Consider the following 21,556-nt stretch of genomic DNA (forward strand, 5'->3'; position numbering starts at 1 on the left):
ATTGGGGAACATAATTTTCATTCCTGTTTTGTTCACATTTTTTAAATAAAATGTTTCTGGATTGGATATGTTGAAACCTGAAAATTATGGAAATTTCATTGCAAACGATTTTGAGCTATCCTTTGGTGGTGTAGGACAATGTTCCCATTGGTTATACATAAATACATTTCTAGGTGTTGCCGATTTATGCAAGAAATGATGACCATAGTGATTGTAACAATGCAGCTGTTCATAGTCTGTTGTACCCTCTAAATAATCATGATTAGGAAATGCAGCTGAGTTTTCTAGATCAGACATCATGTTATTGACAGTCTTGAAGTCCCAATCAACAGAAAAGGTACTAGAGGTAATAAAGTCACTTAATGCATATTTAAATAAGTGTGGAATCTTCAAAAGTTCAGATAGGCCAAATATGTCATATTCAGTTTTATCCCAAACTATACCATCTTGTATAGAAACAGCTGTGATGTTCACTGTTGACAAGTCTCCTACTTCACGATGGGATGATTTGTGTGGTTTCAGAAGTAAGTTCACTTTTTTACTTGCTGTGTCCGTTTGAATATATCTTCCATTTATCAGCATACGCATAGTCATTACTAAAGTTAGCCAAAGCAGAAAGAAAAATATTTCAGAAACAATCCGAAGTTCAATCCATGGTGAAACCAGATAAGTCTTTTTCAGGAGATAAATAAGTCTGTTATTTGTTTTTTGAAAGTTCTTTGTGCTGGCATCGTTTCAGGTTCACTGGATCCTCAGAAAACGTGACAAAGTTAATGAAATAGCCAGAGGCAGTTCTGTCAATGGTTGGAATTGCATCAGGATTCAATGAAACCACTGGAATCAGTTGAACACGTGTTACGTTGGTGTAGACAGGTGTAAAAGGACAAACTGTTATTTGGGTTTCAAGAGAAAAAGGTTCCATAGCATTGTTGCTTAGTCCTTTCAGTTTGAACCTCTTGGATAGTAGCTAGAGGAGTGAGTCTGCTAATTGGTCAGAGTCCACATGGCCTACTGCTTAGTATTGGCCACATAGTGTGGTTTGATGAGGTCGATGGACACAAATCTCCTCTTTACCAGCAAGGGGTGGCAGAAGTACTGTTCTTGATCTGTGGATGGCTATGACAGGTACTAGTTGTCTGCAAGAAGGCCCAAATTCCTTTTTGTCCGCAATCTCTCTGACTAGGTCCCAAAGCTTTGGGAATCAGATAGGCATTGCTGGGACGCCTGGATTTTTCCCAGTGGTGTTTGGCTTCAGGAACACGTTGCTTTGTTTCAATCTTAGTTCATTTAAGTCCTGTAAAACAGCAAAACGATCTTTTATATCAAAAGGTTTATTTTTCACCACTGAGCCTTTACAATCGAGACCTGGGACCCAGATTCTTGTCCCAAACAGGACCTCGTATGGAGTGGCACCCCCTAGAGAACTTCTTGGCAAATTGTTTAATGAGCATTGGACCCCATAAAGATGTTTGACCCACCCATCACCTAAACCTAATACCCTAGCTGTTATAGACCGCTTTATATTCCGGTTTTTCTTTTCCACAACAGAATTTCCCTCAGGATGGAATGGAGAGGAGTACCGCAATGCTACGCCCAAACTGGCCATCGCTTCTTTGGAAGCTCAAGAGCTAAATGCAGGACCCTGGTCAGAGTGTAGTGTGCCTTTTGCATATGTGTGATAAAGACTTGCAAATCTTTTATAATAGTTGATACGTCTGCCGAGCGCTGAGGCCACATCCACAGGAACCTTTACTTAGTGTTTGCGGGACTGCATTTGCCCAAAAGGACGCCTGCACATAGATAGTCTAATGCTGTCTAACAATGGTGTCTGTGCTGGGCAGACTACTTCCTAATCTGGTGTCTGGTGGTGTTCTGTACTGTGATCTCTATTGCAGTTTATGCAGTAATTGATGAAAATGTGAATCAGTGTATTCATTCCTGGACACCAGTACATCTCTTTTATTGTCAATATTGTTTTAGAGATCCCCTGATGTGTCAGAACCTTTCCTAGATGTGCTTCATAAATCAAAGCTGCTCTGGTTTCCATGTTTGGAATTACCCTATCCCCCATTCCAGGGATTCGAGCAAACGGAATGTTGTTCTCCTCAATTAAATACAAGTATTTGAGTGGAAACTTTTTAGGTAACGTTGCACCGCTGCCTTTACTTGAAGCATTGACAGCCAATAATATCTCACTGTCTATTCTCGTTTTTACGAGTGATCGCAGCTACAAAGCTGTTTGCACAGCCCCCTTCGCGGCTTCATCAGCCAATGAATTCCCTGCAACATGAACGCCATCACTTTGATGACTCATCGTGTGTATCATGTGAGAGTTTGTAGTCAGTTTTGCAACTGAACTACTTGTTTCCATAGCGTTTTATGCTTGATTGTGCCACCTTTTGCATCTTTGAATCCATTTTGAAGCCAATTCTGTAAATATTCATGATATGATTGAACACACTGAAAAGAATCACACACAATAAGTGTGGGGAATTCGCGATCTGTATTTTCAAGTGCCAATTTGAATGCTTGTAGTTCAGCTCGCTGGGCTGTGCAATCTCCTAGATATTGTGTTTTTGTGACCATCAGTCGGAATTTACCATCGCGCATACGACCTTTAACGATCACGCATGCTGCCCTGTAAGCTTGCTTACTTTCCATAGTCAGTTGTGCTGATCCGTCAGTATAAATTATAAATTCGTACTGATCAAGATAGAGAATCTCAGTAGGCAGAGGACATTCTTATTCATATTGCAGGAATGCTTGTGCTTTTAAATAAGGATCAAAAACATATTCAACATCTGTTGCAGCAAGAGAATTAACCCATTTCATTCATCTTGGATGTAAAGCTTTTGCATTCCAATGCTCGCTTTTGTAACTGCCTCCAAGACTGGTACTGGAGTCACGACAATTATGCGTTTCTTCTAAGCTAGAGCTCTTTCTTTTGCTACAGCGGTTTGAACTACTATCAGAATTTTTTTTGTTGATGTGAAGTGCATTTCCATGTGTGTATACAAATGTGATTTGTATGCAATTGGTACTTTTTCACCCTTATTAAAAGTTAAGTATGTGAATCCGCATTGACCTGGAATGATTCTGATCACTAAATTGCATACGTTTACGCGTGTTTGGAAATGATTTGTTGCTAACATGTGAGCTTGTAGTGAATGCAGGATATCTGTGTGTTCCTGTGTCCAATTTTTTATTTTGAAACCAGGTTTGATTAATTCATAGAGAGGTTTAAGCCTTTCTGTCTAATTTAAAATCTAAGTTCTTCCAAAATTTAGGAAACCTAGATTCGATTAGCTGCCAGGCTATTACCTTCACTTAAAAGCTCATATCCTAGGAAAAGGACATTGAGGTAGGCAATTCTTGATTTCTTGAAATTGAATTTGTAACCCTCAGCAGTGAAGTCCAATATTATGGTATTTACCCTGTTCAAGTACCTATCCAGGTCATTGTCTGTCCGAAAGATGTCATCGACATATGACAATGCCTTGTCTTCATAAATGTGTAGTAACTCTGTTACTCTTGCTGAGAATAATCCCGGGCTGTTCTTGAACCCTTCTGGGAGTCGACGCAAGTGCCTGCTTTCAGGTGCTATGTTTTGACAAAAGAAACCGTTAGAAATGTCTAATGTGGTTTTATATTTTTTATTATTTTTTACGCACAATGTTAATCATTAATGCTGTACTATGTACATTTTGCACCACAAATGTCTTTGAACAAGAGTTCAGGTGTCTGTAATCCAAAACTAGACGATATGTGTTGTCTGATTTGGAAACAGGAAACAAAGGATTGTGCATTGAGGAGGTGCATGTTGCAATCACCCCTTAGTATTAAAGTTGATATAAGATCTCCCTGACCTGTTTTTTAGCTTCTTACTTTACTGGATACTGCCTTTGTGCAGTAGGTTGATTTTTTAACTGGATTTTGTGGTGAGGTGAGTCCTCATCCCATTTTACATGATTTTTATAGAATGCTGGGCCCTTGGCAACTGCCCATTTCCTGGCATAAGTATATTTTAAATGTACTGGAACATGGTTGGAGAAGGCTAGCATAGTTATGTCTTTGCCATGTGGGCACTTCTCGACAAATTCTGGTGGCCAGTCCTCTTTCTGCTAGAAGTATATCATAACTATTTGATAGTCTCTCCCAAAAGAGTGCTTTCACTTTTTTTGGTATGTCTCCCTCCATCCGGAGAGTTATTTCATATAACTTTGGTGGAGAACTAACCCTGGTGTCTACAGTCTCTACTTGTATGCACTCATTCAAGTCCACTGTCTCCAGAAGTTCCTTTAGGTTCTGGCGAGCTTTTTTTTTTAGTTCTGCTGCAATATCCAGCATTGTCTGAGTCAATTCTCCATTCTTGAGTTGTGTTCCCAGAATTTTCGGCATGTCTGATCTTCAGACCTGCTACCTTCTTCTTGGAGAATTGAGGTTTTGGTTTGTTTTCTGAACGTGTTGATCGTCTTTGGACTTCACGCATTCTTCTCCTTGATCTGATTGTCCTCTTTTTTTTGGATGTCTGTGATGATATCTGAAAGGAACGAGAGGAACGTGTATCACTATCTTGATATCTGTCAGTTTTTTTCAAATTATCCCTATCGGTGAAGTTATACCACCTTTCAGAGGGCTCCTTTTGAGGAGACCTTCCTCTGGATTGAGAACGTTTCTCTTTTGAATTTTTTTTTCCATGTCTTTTAAGAAGATGTAGGATTTTGTTTAATAGAGTCCTCATCAGGAACTCCAGACAGTTGTGGTTCAACTGGTTTTCCACCCAAACCGTCTCTGCCTAATTCTTCATAGGATTTTTGAATTATTCTGGGTAGTTCCTGTAGATGTTCTGTTACATCAAATTCCCTTATGCGTTGGCGGATCGCCACTGATGCTGCCTTATCTTTATTATTAGATAATATTATTGTTGAGACCTGGCTGAAAATCTTCAGTATTTTCATACCTAAATTTAGAGCAGGCTCTGCCCTGTATTCATTTTGAATTTCTTTCAAGACATCAGGTATTACCGCAATAGACGGAACACAATGTGTTTTAGTATAGACGGCAGCAAAGACTGTGCCCCAAGTGGTGCAGTCTTCCAGATGTAGTACGATCTCCATCGGTAAACAGCTTGTGTTACGAAAAGGGCATCATCTGGCTGACAAAGTAATAATTTAAACATGCCCTCAAGATAAAGCACTAATGCTTATACTGATTCATCTCTAAAGTGTGTTCATTTGTAGTTACCAATGCTTGTTTTTCCACTAACCTGCTGTGTCTTGAGCTAAGGATAGTTAGCTGGTGTTCCTCTCACGTTGCCTCAATGGGATCCTCGGGGGGAGCAGAGCGAGAAGCGGTCTCACCTGGGGATTTTCGCCCAAATGGATCAGACCCAGCGCGGCGATTGGGTAGGTATGTTGCAGCGCGTGACAGGTAGGTGCGTAGGCTTTAGGCAGGGGAAAGGTGCCATTTTAGGTTCCAGCTTAGGAGGTAGGTGTGTTTAGGCGAGGGCGTCGTAGAGGCGGAGTCGGAGTCTGCGGTACGAGGAGTCGCTTGTCATGTCGGAAGAGCGAGTCGGAGGGATGCGGTGAGAACGGTTCTGAAGGAAGGGCAGAGTGACTCTATTTATTGATTAAATTGTGCGTCTTTTGTATGGCGTGGACTTTGGCGGGGGGGTGTTGGAGTGCTTCACGGGGGGAACAGCTGATGTAGGGGAGCATTGCAACTGAACAACTGGCAAATAGCGGGGGTGGCCTTGCACGGGGAGGGGGGACGGTCGTGATTGACCAGGTTTCAGGAGGTGGCAAACGGTGCATTACATGAGGAACGAACTGTCCTGTGAGCAGGTTGCAAGGTGTACAAAGTACAAGTGGAGGTATACTACTGCAGTGAATGAAGGACACTCAAACACAAGAATGCACATGACGTGGGCAATGGCGGCACTTGTGCAAGTACCGACAGCAAGCAAAATCAGGAGGTAGAAAACGGTGTTACAAGAGGACAGTGACATGTGCATGTTACCAAAGGTTGCTGAACACAGGTAGAGGGTAGTACTACAATAATGGCAGTCTATCAAACCTCAAGGACACACTGGGAAGGCACTTCCATAGTCATTGACTTGCTTCGGACGGGCTCGGTTATGTAAGAAGACGGAGGAGCTAACTGGCCACGGCGTGCAGCGTCAAGAGGGAATCCCGTCATTCACCTGCCACCCTCAAGTGGACTTTGACTCTGCTTCAATGGGGGTGGTTTGTAACAACTGCAGAGACGGAAAGTATCAGCAGGGTTCTTGCGAGGAGTAAGTATATGGCGGCTTTGACCGGAGCGGTTAAAATTTGGTGGCGGACATGTTCCTTGGGCAGGTGCTAGTTTTCTTTATCAACAGTTGTGAAGCAGGAGCGGCTTTGTGTAGGTCACAGTATTCACAAGACTTTATTAGTGCGGTGGTCTCTGCTTTTAATCCTCAATGTGGCCCCTTGGGGTGTGGGGTTGCACACTCGGACGTTTCAACTGTGGTGACGAAAGGTATTTTGCAGGGTTACTGCGAAGGGTAAGTATATGGCGGTTTCTAGCAGGAGCGGTTAGAAATTGGTGGCGGAACTTGCTCCTAAGGCAGGTCCTAAGGTGTCTTTATTAACAGTTGCGAAGCGAGCTGTGACCTCTTGATGGAGTGATGGCGAAATTGGTGATGGCGAATTGCCAAATGCTACGATACTATTGAACATTTTCTGGTTACTCAAAAGGAGTCAAATTTTGGCTATGAATGAACAGTGGTAATAATAATATGGGATTTATATTGAAAAAATGCGGTTCCGGTAGTGGTCACTCAGGCCTTGGGGTCGGGCGTTCGGGGCAAATTCACGTCTGCCAGTATTTTTCAGAGATCACGAGCGGATTTCACGACGGATCAAGGTCAGCAAGTGGGACATCGTGGGCGTGATGATCCCCAGGATTTTCAGCAGCGGGCTGCGCAGCTAACGTCAGGTAGGGGATTGCTAGTAGGCTGCGTGGTCACGACCTGTAGCAAACAAATGTTTGTCATTATACCACGTTTTGTTGGCAAGTTTTCTAGTATTTCTTTTTAGGGGGCAGTTGTTGTGGGGTAGGGAGTTGAAGGGTGGGGCTTTCTTGAAGCGAATGTTCAAAGTTTCAGTAAAGAGAGGGCTCATCAGTTTGCATTAGCGGGAGTCAATTACTTTTGATTGTTACAACAGCTTCTACGGTACTTGCTCGTTTGCTGGTTTGATGGGTGGGAGCTTAGTCGTTTTCGGCTGCGTATGACATTGGTTCTTTGGGGCATTTCGGTTTTCAGATTTGACGGGCTTACGGGTTCAAGTGATCAGGCAATCTACAAAGGTACAGGTTTCAGAAGGTAATTTGCGAATTTGGTTGCGACATTAAAAACAGATCTAAGGGGTGGGTAGACATGGTTTTCACTGAGTGGGAGTGGCATAGGGGTTTGTTGTCCACGGCAAGAATGGAAAATCCTTTATAATATCCCCTCATTTCAGGCACGGGTGGTATTTTGTCATGCAAACTGGGACAATATCGTCTGTTTTTTCATGTGCTGGCGGGTTTCCGTAAAGTTGTTGACGTTAGTGGGTCAGAATCCCTTATAGCATTGGACCCATTCTGTTAGAATTGGAGATGTGATCGGAGGCGTCACGGTTGGGATAAAAAAATAAAAATCGGTAGATGGAAGTCTGATGGTTGTTCTCGTTCTATTCGTCGGTAGTTTGCAATTTACTGGGTGGGGATGCCAGCTTATTGTTGTCATTTTTACCTTAGATCAAGTTATGCCCTTACCGGAAAAGGAGGACCTGGATTATAGGACATTCTTTTGTCAAATGGTCGGTTACATATGCGGAGCGACACAAGTGTGGCCGTGCATTAGGTTTACACAGCAAAGGTCATGAAGTGTTTTGGAAGGGGTTGGAGGGGGGGGGATGCAATGGGGTGCTCTATTTACTGTGTAGTCCAATTTGTCACGGGAGAATGGATTTGCAGATTTGTTGAATTTCACTTAGGGGAGGTTGATCTGGTAGCACTGTCAGGTTTCTTTTTAACAAGGAATGAAATTGGATTGGGCGGTGTTGAAGAGTAATGGGTCAGGACCATCTCTAGTTTGGACAGAATTCATTAAGCGTCAGCTTTGGAAATGGGCTCGGAACCATACAGCAGTGGAGAAAGCTCGCCGGAAGATGATTGGAGCAATGGGATTTTTCTGTTCAGCGATGGGTCTTTGGAATTTTACTGCATGAGACTATAACAGGTACTGAGGAACACCTTTTTCGTAATGATGGGGTGCATTTGTCCCAGATGGGGCAATCTTATTATTTGATGGAGTTACGGGAAGGGGGATGAGATGGTATAACTTGTTTCCATTGCTAGCCAAAATCAGGTACGACAGAGATGGCCCTGACCTGCTAATACTCCATTTAGGAGAGAATGATTTGGTAGCATTATCAGGTTTAAGTATAAAAAATGCAGTTAGATTTAGCTGTTAGCACAAACGATTGGCTAGGGACCAGGTTGGTGTGGACTGAATTTGTTTTAGAAAGCAGTGGTGGAACGCAAGGAACCTCAGTGCTATGGAGAGAGCAAGGAAGGAACTGAACAGAGCTATGAAAATCTTTTGTGTGGGTTTGGGGATTCAGACCATAGTACATGACAACGTCACTGGTAGGGAAGGCCATTTGTTTAGAGAAGACGGAGTACATATACCCATTTGGGAATGGCTTATTCTGTCCTTGAAAGAAGAGACATGTTGTCAAAAGAGTTGCAAGTGGATTTGTGGGTATCTTCAAGAGTGGAAGACATAAAAAAAACAAAAAAAAACATGTGGTTAAAAAGGATTAAAACATTTTTTTTAAAAAGAGGGGGTTTTGGGTGGGGTCAGGAAAACTCCGGGGGGTTTTCCTGAGTGGCGGAATAGGGGGAGGTCAAGGTCTAGAGCGGACTTGATCGTCCTTCATGAGAGCGGGTGGGGGAGGAACAGGATGGGGGAAAGGAAAGGAAAAGAAGGAAAATTGAAAGATTTTGGAAACATGGGGTGAATTCATGAAATGAAGTTATGATGGTTCTTTGGTCAATACAGTACAAACAAATAAGTTCAAATAAATGATAAGGTTTTGGTACAAATTGCAAAATTGTATGGTTCAGAAGAAAAGTGATAAACAAGTGTTTTTAGGTTTTATGGATAGTTAAGAAATTGCCTGATCTTATTAATAAAGTGTCCTTTTATGCTACCAGTGATGTTTTGTCTCATTGTGTGGGTCTGGAGTATTTTGGGTGAGGATTTCCAACTGCCTGTGCACGCTTGGCTGAACGTGTGCGCTTCTAACGAAAAACATGAGCAGAGACTATTTAAACCCCACCCGTCCTCCCTTCAATGCTTCGCTTCATCTGATGCGATCCTCACCTGTTCCGTGCATTCCCTGACAACTGGCTGACAGGAGGCATCCGGCAGACATCTTCACTCTCGCCCGGCGCTCTCCTGTTGACTCCAGCTCTCCCTCTTCAGCTCCCTCCTCGGCGAAGGACCTCCGATGGAATCTCCGCCTTCCGCTTCCTGCCAAAAGAAAAGAACAACAACATTGCTTGGCTGAGCAAACAACATGAGCTTGCGATATTTGTATTCCACAGGAATCGGTAAGCTAAAACATTCTGAATTGTTCCTAAAGGCATCTTGGATTTGTTAAAAGAAAGAAACCTTGCACTTGTGTCATTTCACGCTTGGGTGCTTTATTCAAGGACGTTTGGTTAGCGCTCGGAAGCATTCCACAGAGAAACCATTTCACACTTGAGTGCTTTTAAGAGTTTATTTGTTTAACGCTGAAGGACATCAATCAAGGCATTCATTTTCACGATTGAGTGCTACTTAGAAAGACGTTTGTTTTAACGCTCAAGAGAATTCATTAGACTTATTTAAGACTTTTGTTTCATGTTCAAGTGCATTCCGCAAGACTTATTTCTTCAAAGATTTTAAAAAGGCTTATTGTTAAAAAGAGTATAAGAACTTAATGTTAATAGAGTATATGACTATTTGATTGAGCATTTAGGAAGACCAAAGAGCCACAGTGTGAATCTATACTGATAGGTTTAGTTATTGATCGTGCATATACCTTGTTGTTGTTTCTCTTCTGCTCTTGTTTATAATTACAGAACCACTTTTGGAACCTGGGACAGGTGTTTTTAAGGTAAAAACTCATACCTTGTATGTTTTTAATATGAATCACAATTATTTAGAATTAGTGTTGAGTGTCAATTATGTTTATCTGTCACCCTAGATAAATCCAGGTAAAAGAACAAGTGGGATTACACATGTTGCACTCAATGATAAGACTTCATGAGATGGTATGTAATTAATCAAGCAAGTTACTAGAAGTTGTTGCTGTTAACACATTCAATAGAAGTATAGGTCTAAATATTGTTACTTACCTTCTAGGATATTACCGACAACCTTGACCAGGCCTAACACCACAGCTGTTCCCAGAGTCATCCATCAGTCCCCAAAGAGATATCGCAAGAAGAATCGCTTACGCAGGAGGCAGTATTTTTCTCTCTCTCTTCCAATTCCCCCCTTCCCTTGGGAATCTTTTGGAAACAGCGAGTTTTATTATCTTGCTGGGTTCGACAGTTTTTTCAGGGGAGTAGAGGAAAAGCATCACCAAGAAAGGAACAGGACGGAATTCACGTGAGAGTTTTCGTGGCAGCTTGCTAGTACTCTGTGTTTCTCAAGGGCTAGTATTAGGAAACACTGCTTCGATTTGAGTAATTTATGAAGGTATCCAGAATGGAATTTGTTCTAGTTTCGTGGGCATTTTACCCATGACTGCATGTAAAGTTTGTGGAGTAATTTTTTGTGTATTACCCTGTTGACGGTTTGATTTGGAATGGTTAATGGTGGTTGGACTGTGAAAGTCCGCATTACATATTGGACTAATTGTCTGTAAATTTTTATGAATTCCTTTAGTTGAGAAAGTAATTCATCTTCAGACATCTCTTCAATGTCAGGATGAGGTGTGTACCAGGCTACAATCGGCCGTGTTGCTCCGGGTCTACCTAGTGGAGGAGCCTGATGATGTGATTGTAATGTTTTAGGGCGCCTTTAAACCAGAGTTGATGCTCCTGGTATGTGAGTGGAATTCCAACATTCTCAAAAGGAATGTATTCCTTAGGTGGTTCATCTTATTTATAGAAGTGAAACATTTTTCTTACTGGATTTGATTCTGGGAATACTATCCATAAATAGAATACCTCTGTCTGAAAAGATTCATGTGCCTCTATCATGAAACCTGCTCTACCAGCCCTAAGTTTTAGACCAGGTTTTTTCAGTTATAGAGTGATGGCTTTCCTTAAATTTGGAGGGATATTTATAACATCTGCATCGGTTTCATTAAAACCTGTATGATCAAAAGCTGTTACGACTGGGTTAGCTGCAGCTCCACCGGTCCTGGTGTTATTGTCGATATCGGACATTGTTTAATGAAAAATGCTGACCAAGTTTCAAGGAAACAAAGATAAGGTGTTAAGGTGTACAATATTTTGGAACACTGTATCCCTCAATGTTGAACAAACCAAACAGCTAATACATAGGATTTCATCCTACTCAGCTATGGCGGATATTATTCCTACCCACTCCAGATTTCTTATGGAGTATTATGAGTTGGGGTCTCTGAGAAAAGCACAACTGAGTTACTTCGGTATCTAGCATTACATTAGTGTCTTACCAAACTGTTGGGTATAATGTAGTTTCTATTTCCCTTATAAGCTCTGCACATTGGAATAATATACACTATAGGTTTAGCATAGGACTGAGGTCAGTATGCTCCTATCAAGTATATTAATTGTAATTACTTTGTTTGCCAGCTAACTCAGAAGTCACTAGAAACTTCTTGAATAAACAAGAAGGGATTCGTTTCTGACAACTCCATAAAAATGACACCTTTGTTTCCCTTTAGAATCGGAACCATTCTCAGAATCGTGGAAACAATAGATAACAGTTTCACTCAGCTAATCGTGCATACCTATTTTCTGCAGAGTTACACAAAAAGAATAGACAAGCGTTTCAATAAAAGGATTTATTGAACAGTCTTATTTCTTGTGCAAGAGATATGAGCTGTTACAATCACAAGACAGAATGCAAGATATAAAATGTACATGGTAAGCAGTAGGAAGTAATAATACTGCAATAGCATGGTCTTTTAGCTATGACATATATTCATATCAACATACATAAATAACACAGGCTAAAATGTGAATACTCGTCTGGTGCTTCTTAATTGTTCTACCCCAGTGTACCTAACCTAAGTGTAGTACGAGGTAAGAAGTAGGTGCTGTTTTCTTTAGTATGGTAAGCTATAGTTTGTATGCCAAGAGTCCCTCTGGGTTCTAGTCTGCTCCATACCTTAGAATGAGAGAGGTGGAATCTTTTTCTGGACCTCAATCCTTAACAACCCGTGAAGGGAGTCAGGACACTGGAAGCTGGATTCTCTGCGACCAGGATGACAGCGACTGGTCAGTGTGTCAGGTGGGGATTCAAAGTCCTTCCGAACTTGCTGTGGCGAGCCCTACAAGCATGTAACCGCAACCGTGGTTTGCCATGGTAAGTGAAGGTATATTTATACCTGGAAGATACTTCGAAATGCTAGCAAAGACGTAAAGTCGGGCAGAGGAAGATGTCATGAAAGAACCCTTTGGGTATAGCAGTTCATGTATAATAAATGAGTTCTTGGCAAAATCAATAATCCAAGCAGGGAAAGACCCAATGACTTGAGGGTCTGGTTTCTAAGAACTCATTGTGACGTGGGATGGACGGATGTAGGTGACCATGCCTGAATTTGGATGGCATGGCTAATGCCTAAATAAGGACTGGAATTATGTGCCTATACAAGGACAATGTGAGTTGTGCCTATATAAGGACATGATTCGGGAAACGTATGTACGGGTATCTAAATCGAAACATAACAGTAGGTCTGCATTCAATCAACCCCAAATGAGGCGCTGTCATCAATCACCATTCGTAGAATTAAAAACAATTTAATGGGGAAAAGTGTCATGCGGAAATGCAAATGCAGTTCAAGGTGTCTCCTGCTCAATGCTGCCGCTTGTATTCTTGGTGGCAGCCATCCCCCACAATGTTGTTGCAGTGTTGCCATCTGTGACTGGGGCCGGTCACTTAAATTCTAAAAACAATGTTACCCCTTGGGTGGAGGCACACTCAGGATCGCACAATTTCAGCAAACACAACCCCTGACTCTCTCAGAAGCGGTCGCTCCCCACGCTCCATGGTCTCTTGGGTATCGTAGTGCTTTGCTCGCATTGCTTTTAAGATAATTGGTGCCTGCTTCAGTATCGTAGCGCTCTATTGCTCACTGCTGCCAAGAATTAATTTGTGCATTGATCGCATTGCCTTTAAAGTATTTGTGCCAAGAATTAATTTGTGCATTGCTCGCATTGCCTTTAAAAGTATTTGTGCCAGTTTAATATCGTAGCGCTCGCATTGATTGGTATAAATAAATAATTAGTGCCTTATTGTGCCGGTGCCACTGCCCATAGCGATATTCCACATTGTGCCCCAATCTCGTCCTGTTTCGGTTTTGCTTTTGTTGCCATCTTGTTGTTGTGCCTCGTAGCCAGTCTCTCCACCCCGCTCCCGCCTCCCAGCTGCTCCTCCCTCCCACTGATAGCTAAGGCTCGTACCGTCTGCAGAAGCGCTGTGACCGTCCTGACTCTCTCAGAAGCGGTCGCTCCCCACGCTCCCTGGTCTCTTGGGTATCGTAGTGCTTTGCTCGCATTGCTTTTAAGATAATTGGTGCCTGCTTCAGTATCGTAGCGCTCTATTGCTCACTACTGCCAAGAATTAATTTGTGCATTGCTCGCATTGCCTTTAAAGTATTTGTGCATTGCTCGCATTGCCTTTAAAAGTATTTGTGCCAGTTTAATATCGTAGCGCTCGCATTGCTTGGTATAAATAAATAATTAGTGCCTGATTGTGCCGGTGCCACTGCCCATAGCAAAATTCCACATTGTGCCCCAATCTCGTCCTGTTTCGGTTTTGCTTTTGCTGCCATCTTGTTGTTATGCCTCGTAGCCCGTTTTTCCACCCCACTCCTGCCTCCCAGCTGCTCCTCCCTCGCTCCGCCCCCTCCACTATCCACTTATGCCGAATGCATTTGCGCGCAGCGTTCATGCGCAGTCTACGCCCGTCCGCGCCTGGACCGCGCCCAGCGTCAAAACCCCGGGCCCCCGCAAAATCCACTCCACCCGCATAACGTACGACGCCGCAACCCTCTCAGCACTCAACTCCGGCCGTCTCCCAGACTGCTACCAAGCCGCCCCAGGACACACCCATGGACCCTTCACCTGCCACTCCTGAAAGTTCGACTGCATCAGGACCCACACCAAATCCACAAACTCCAAACAGAGCTCCGTACTAACCACTTGAAGTGTATCCTGCTCAATACCCGCTCGATCTACAAACACGCAACTGAACTATGGAACCTACTAGACACCACAACACCGGACGTCGCCTTTCTTACAGAAACCTGGATGAACGCCTCATCAGCGCCCGACATCGCCATAGCCATCCCGGACGGCTACAAGATCATCCGAAAGGACCGCATCAACCAAACAGGAGGAGGCATCGCCATCGTCCATAAGAACACCATCCGCATCACGACCAGTTCCGACGACACCCTCAAAGCAGCCGAACACCTTCACTTCCAGACCCACACAGACCCCAAGACCACACTCAGAGGCACCCTCATCTACAGGCCACCAGGACCCCGCACACAATTCAGCGAAGACATCACTGACTTCATTAGCCCACACGCCCTCCCCTCCGAGGACTACATTCTACTGGGAGACCTCAAATTCCACCTGGAAAAGAACAACGACAGCAACACCACCACCCTACTGGACAACCTCGCCAATCTCGGACTCAAACAACTTGTAGACACCCCCACCCACTATGCCGGGCACACTCCCGACCCAATCTTCTCCTCCAGCAAGCACATCTCCTTCAATCACGCCACAAGACTCCATTGGACGGACCACAGCTGCGTTCACTTCACCTACAAAAAGACCACGACCCACAACCACCCACACCCAATTCCCCGCAGAAACTGGAACAAAATCACCACCGACCAGCTCTTCACATCACTTCACCAAAACCCTCCTGCCAAATCGTCGGACCCTAACCTAGCAGCCATCAACCTCACACAATGGATCACCCACAGCGCTGACGATTTAGCACCCTTGAAAAACCATCAAATCAAGCAAGGTAGCAAAAAAGCCCCCTGGTTCAATGATGACCTCAAGAATTCCAAGAAGATCTGTCGCACCCTCGAGAAAGCCTGGCGAAAAAACCCAACCACTGACAACCTGGGCACCTTCAAGAACGCCACCCGCAAACACCACCAACTCATCCGATCCACCAAGAAATCTGCATTCAAGGATCGACTCGAAAACAACGCCCACAATAGCAAGGAACTATTCAACATCGTCAAAGAGTTTACCAACACCACCGCCGGCACCAACGACATCACTCCCTCTCAAGACCTCTGCGACTCTCTAGCCTCGTACTTCCACGACAAAATGGCTGACATACATAACAGCTTTGGAGACCAGTCCACCCCACCCACCTCCGAGCCAAAACCCCCCTCCAACAACCTCTGCGCCTGGAACCAATCACCACTGAAGACACCATCCGCTTGATGAACTCCATCCACTCAGGATCGCCAACCGACCCATGTCCCCACCACATTTTCAACAAAGCAGACTCCATTATCGCACCCCATCTCAGAGATGTCATCAACTGCTCCCTCAACTCCGCTACGTTCCCGGAAAGCTGGAAACATGCCGAACTCAGCGCCCTCCTGAAGAAACCCACAGCAGACCCCACTGAACTCAAGAACTACCGCCCCATTTTGCTCCTCCCATTCCCTGCCAAAGTCATTGAGAAAACCGTCAACAGTCAACTCGCCGCCTTCCTCGAATCCAACGGCTCCCTCGACCCATCACAGTCCAGCTTCCGAGCCAAACACAGTACCGAGACCGCCCTCATCGCAGCAACAGACGACATTCGAACTCTACTGGACAACGGAGAAACAGCGGCCCTCATCCTACTTGACCTCTCCGCAGCCTTCGACACAGTCTGTCATAGCACCCTTATACAACGCCTCAGCAACGTCGGAATACAAGGAAAAGCATTGAACTGTATCATCTCGTTCCTTGCCGGAAGAACCCAGAGAGTCCGACTCCCCCCTTTCAAATCGGAAGCCACTGAAGTCATCTGCGGCATACCACAAGGGTCATCACTCAGTCCCACCCTCTTCAACGTATACATGAGCCCTCTCGCATCCATCGCGCGCCAACACAACCTCAAAATCATCTCCTACGCAGACGACACCCAGCTGATCCACTCCCTCACCAAAGACCCAAACACCGCCAAAACCAACCTACACGATGGGATGAAAGAAGTGGCCTAGTGGATGAAGAACAGCCGTTTAAAACTGAACTCGGACAAAACGGAAGTCCTCATCTTAGGATCATCCCCCTCCGCTTGGGACGACTCATGGTGGCCACCGGCCCTGGGAAATGCACCCAAACCAACGGACCACGCTCGTAACCTGGGCTTCATCCTGGACTCCTCCCTCTCGATGACCAGACAAGTCAACGCCGTCTCATCATCATGCTTCAACATCCTACGTATGCTCAAAAAAATCTTCCGTTGGATCCCCACCGAAACAAGAAAGACGGTCACCCATGCACTGGTCACAAGCCGACTGGACTACGGAAACACCCTTTACGCCGGAACCACAGCCAAACTTCAGAAAAAACTCCAACGCATCCAGAACGCCTCAGCCAGACTCATCCTAGACAGCCCCCGCCAAGCTCACATCTCCGATCACCTGAAAGACCTCCACTGGCTCCCCGTCAACAAAAGAATAACGTTCCGTCTCCTCACCCACGCACACAAAGCCCTTTATGACCTAGGACCCGAATACTTCAACACGTGCCTGACCTTTTACACCCCCACCCGCCAACTACGATCGTCCAATCAAGCCCTCGCCGTGATTCCACGCATCCAAAGATCCACCATGGGGGGAAGATCCTTCTCCTACTTAGCGGCCAAGACCTGGAATTCTCTCCCCACCCACCTCCGCCTTACACAGAACCACCTCTCCTTCAGAAAACAACTAAAAACTTGGATATTCGATAGATAGCGTACCCCCCTCCCTCAAGCGCCTTGAGACCCTCTGGGTGAGTAGTGCGCTATACAAATCCTAACTTGACTTGACTTGACTCAAATCTGCTGCCAGCAGGTTTCGGGCAAATTTCCCTTCCTCATGGGCAGCCTCTGACACAAAATTGATGATGTGCAGATGACCAGAATTTTCCCTCTTTTATTGCCATAATTCTAAAATAGATAATTACAAAGCATTATGGGGCTGGTAGTTCTGTATTCAATCAACCCCAAATGGGGTGCCGTTATAAATCACCAATTGTAGAATTAAAAGCAATTTAAGTGTCATGCGGGAATGCAAATGCAGTTTAAGGCGTCTCCTGCTCAGTGCCGCCGCTTGAATTCTTGGCGGCAGCGGACCCGCAATGTTGTTGCAGTGGTGCCATCCGTGACCGGGGCCTGTCACTTAAATTCCAAAAACAAGGTTCCCCCTAGGCTGGAGGCACACTCAGGATCGCACAGGTCCAGCAAACACAAGCCCTAAAATCTGCTGTCAGCGCGTTTTGGGCTAACTGCCCTTTCTCATGGGAAGTCTGCGATCCAAAATTGATGACGTATTTACGACCAGTGTTTTCCCTTCTTTTTTTGCCATAACTCTAAAACAGATAACTGCAAAGCATTATGGGGCTGGTAGCTCTGTATTCAATCAACCCAAAATGGGGTGCTGTCATCAATCACCATTCGTAGAAGTAAAAACAATTTAATGGGGAAAAGTGTCATGCAGAAATGCAAATGCAGTACAAGGCGCCTCCTGCTCAACGCCGCCGCTTAAATTCTTGGTGGCAGCGGACCAGCAACGTTGCTGCATTGGTGCCATCCATGACCGGGGCCTGTTACTTAAATTCCCCAAACAAGGTTACCCCTGGGGTGGAGGCACACTCAGGATTGCACAGGTCCAGCAAACACAACCCCTCACATCAACCCCTCAAATTGGATATTATACTCATTTACACAATTTGCATCAACACTAATCTTTTTCTCATCAAAATCAATCAAATAGAAACCAGAAAATGTACTTACTGGAGACAATGCAATGTATGGTATGCCCTCTTTAAACACTGTACTTCCAATATTTACCAAAGCACTGTCTACACTTAAACCTTGAGATTTATGAATGGTCACTGCTTATAATAAGGAAAGAGAAAACCGTTTTCTACGAACATCAAAGTATTTTACCAGCACAAAACGAACAGCACAGCATCCAATCTGTTTTACCTCTTAAATCTGATCAAATTTAATCTTCAAAAATTCCATTCCACCTCTGTTCTGATAATTAACAAAATCAACAACTTTTTCCATTGCTCTATTTACTAAACCTTTTTCTACATCCAAATTACACCATAAAATGACCCAACAGTTTTTACATACATATAAAGTCTTTTTTAAACTTGAAGTCTTAGACACAGACTTTTCCAAAGAATCCAATGTTGACTGTAATTTCTCGGAGAGAAGAATATTAACTTGTTCGTGTTCAATTTTATCAGTGGCTTCCATTTTCACTATTGGTTGTTTTTCCAGTTTCAAAAGTTCTTGATTGAATGTAAAACACTCTTGCAGTGTTGGCATTAGGCAAACTGTAGCGCTCTTTTCTCCAATTTTTTTGTACATTATTTCAGGTGCAATGTTTTCATTTCAAAACAAGTTCGTTAGTACCCGACTTTATAAAGCTTCTTTACCATGTTATGTCAAAACACCAATTCTTATATCTTGAAGAATGTTTCCATAATATTCATCACATGCTTGTTTCACATTCTTAATACGTTCTTATATTCAAAATGAGACCAAATGTTTACATTTCCAATACTTCCCAAAGATTTCTCATTGTCTTCATAGACAAGTGTTTTAAAAATGGGTTGTCTTTTCACAGGAGTAAGTTGTAGTAGATTGTCAAATACAATTACGTGTTTTCCCCCTAATAAAACATCATAATCTGTTTAAAATCAGTCGCTTTGAAACCAATATCGGCTTGAAACAAGGATGTGTTTTGGCCCCTTGCCTTTAATCTTTTTATGTCCGACCTTCCAGCCCATTTTAAAGATATTAATGGTCACTCCCCCTCGGTGATGGGTAAAGAGATCAAATACTTACAATATGCTGATGACACTATTTTACTGAGCCAGACTGTTATAGGTCTCAAAAGATTAATAGACTCATTTAATCTATATGTTACAAGAAATGGCCTAAAAATAAACACAAACAAAACGAAAATAATGATCATGGGAAAAGGTAAATTAGGAGTAAAAGAATGGAACATCAATGGTCTGGTTATTGAGTGTGTAAAATCTTATAAATACTTGGGAATTACATTTGATTATAATTTATCTTTTAGGAAACATTTTAATAATCTTGAAGCTAAAGGCACATATCTCACATTTGCTTTTAGAAAACTGAGAGATAGATTAATATGCCCAAACTATGATCACTTGATAAAAGGCATGAAAGCGAAGTTAATTCCCTCTTTGGACTACGGTTCTATTATTTTTCGGGGCAAAGATGCGAAATTACTTGATGATATTGAAATAAGGACATATAAATCGGTCTTTAGAATCCCAAAACACATTAGCCGTGCGAATGTTAGACTCGAATTTGGATTGAAGAAACAGTTTCTAGTTAGACAATCTACATTTTTAAAGTCCTTATTGTCATTATCCAGATCCGAGGAAGGTTCGTTGGCAAATCTGTGTTGGCTTGAGATCCAAAGAGGAGTATATGTGAAAAGCTGGCAAATCTATTTAGATGAGTGTTTACATACCTTTGACTGCCCAAATTTAGTGGATGAAACGAGGAGTAAAATGGTCTATAAAAAATTCATTAATCAATCAGCACCCCGGTTGTCTTCCATAATGGACAAAGATGAACTAAGGGAAAAAAACATCTTTGGTCAATAGCTAATTCTTTTATTAAACTGTATCCCCAACCTTATCTGCTATTTCATTTAAAACCTTTGATTAAGAATACATTTATGTTTTTAAGGTTTGGGAGATACCCAACTAAAGATGGAATTCCAAAATGGGGAAAAAAGTGGCCATCTAATGTTTGTAGATTATGTGGGAAGAGCGAAAAAAACATACAGCACATAGTAACTTTGTGCCCAAAACTGCTTTCAGAACGAAAGATGATTTTAAAGCCGATTTTTAAGGAAATGGGAGTAAGAACCTGCAGAACCGCAATTATTGTATATTTAAGAGGTGTTACCGCTCGTTTAATTCATCAGTTTGTTAAGTATATTCTTAGAGCAGAAACAAAACTATGTAAGGAAGACATCTCAACTGATGAAATCCCTCTTATGAATGCTAACTAAAGAGATGAATATTTAATGATTGATTTTAAATGTTTTTAGGGATTGTGTGGTCTATCTTAAAGCAAGTTTAAGCGTAATTACTAAAAAAGGGACCAAACTGCACTTTAATGTTACTTCCCTATAGTGGTTTATACCTACTTTTTGGATAATATTTCCTGATAGCACTCGCTACTTTAATCTTGGGTGTTACTTGATTAATAGTAATAGTATTTGCTTTAGTACGCACAAGTCGAGGTACAACCTCTGCTGCTCACACATGGCACCTTAACTGTTATTCTATGTATTGTCCTGATTTAATTATTCAATGATCTCAATGCTGCTACTACAAAGTACATCAAATCTGGTTGATGGATAGTATATTATGTTTATTACCAATCTAAAATGGCTTTGTCAGAAATCTTTGCTGCCTATTTTAAAGCACTTGATCTTGATTCAGATTGCACATTGCACTTTATTCCTTTTGCTGTTAAATTGCTTATTAGTAAATTGACTTACTGCAGTTGAGCAAATTATGTAAAAGTGTTTTTGTGGATCTCATCACGGATTTTAATATTGCGCTGGTTTTGTATCTTTTTCGTTTTTTTATCAGATTTTAAATCAAGTTTGTTTCCGGCTGTTTGTAATGATTTTAATGAATCAACAAATAAAATAAACTATGACAGTTGCATTCTTAAATGTACAAGGGCAAGCATTACATTTGAGACCATGCTCACCTCATCAATAATCAGAAGTTTCATTTTCTTTAGTACTCTTGAGACTTCATAACAAGCTTCTCCAGATAGCCTGTGACATTCCAACTTACTTTCTTGTTCAACTGTTAGCATGAGTAAACAATGTAATGTAATCCCTTTATTGTTGTGTGCTGCTAACCCAGTTGGAGCAGTTGCAACACAAGATACATGTGATTCACTGGTTTTCTGTAGATAACTGGTCAAAACATTAATCAAGAAAATGTTTCCTGTTCCAGCTTGACCACTGATATACATTCGAATAGGTTTAAATGATGT

The sequence above is a fragment of the Lissotriton helveticus genome, chromosome 7 (genome assembly GCF_964261635.1).
Source record: "Lissotriton helveticus chromosome 7, aLisHel1.1, whole genome shotgun sequence".
NCBI lineage: Eukaryota > Metazoa > Chordata > Amphibia > Caudata > Salamandridae > Lissotriton > Lissotriton helveticus.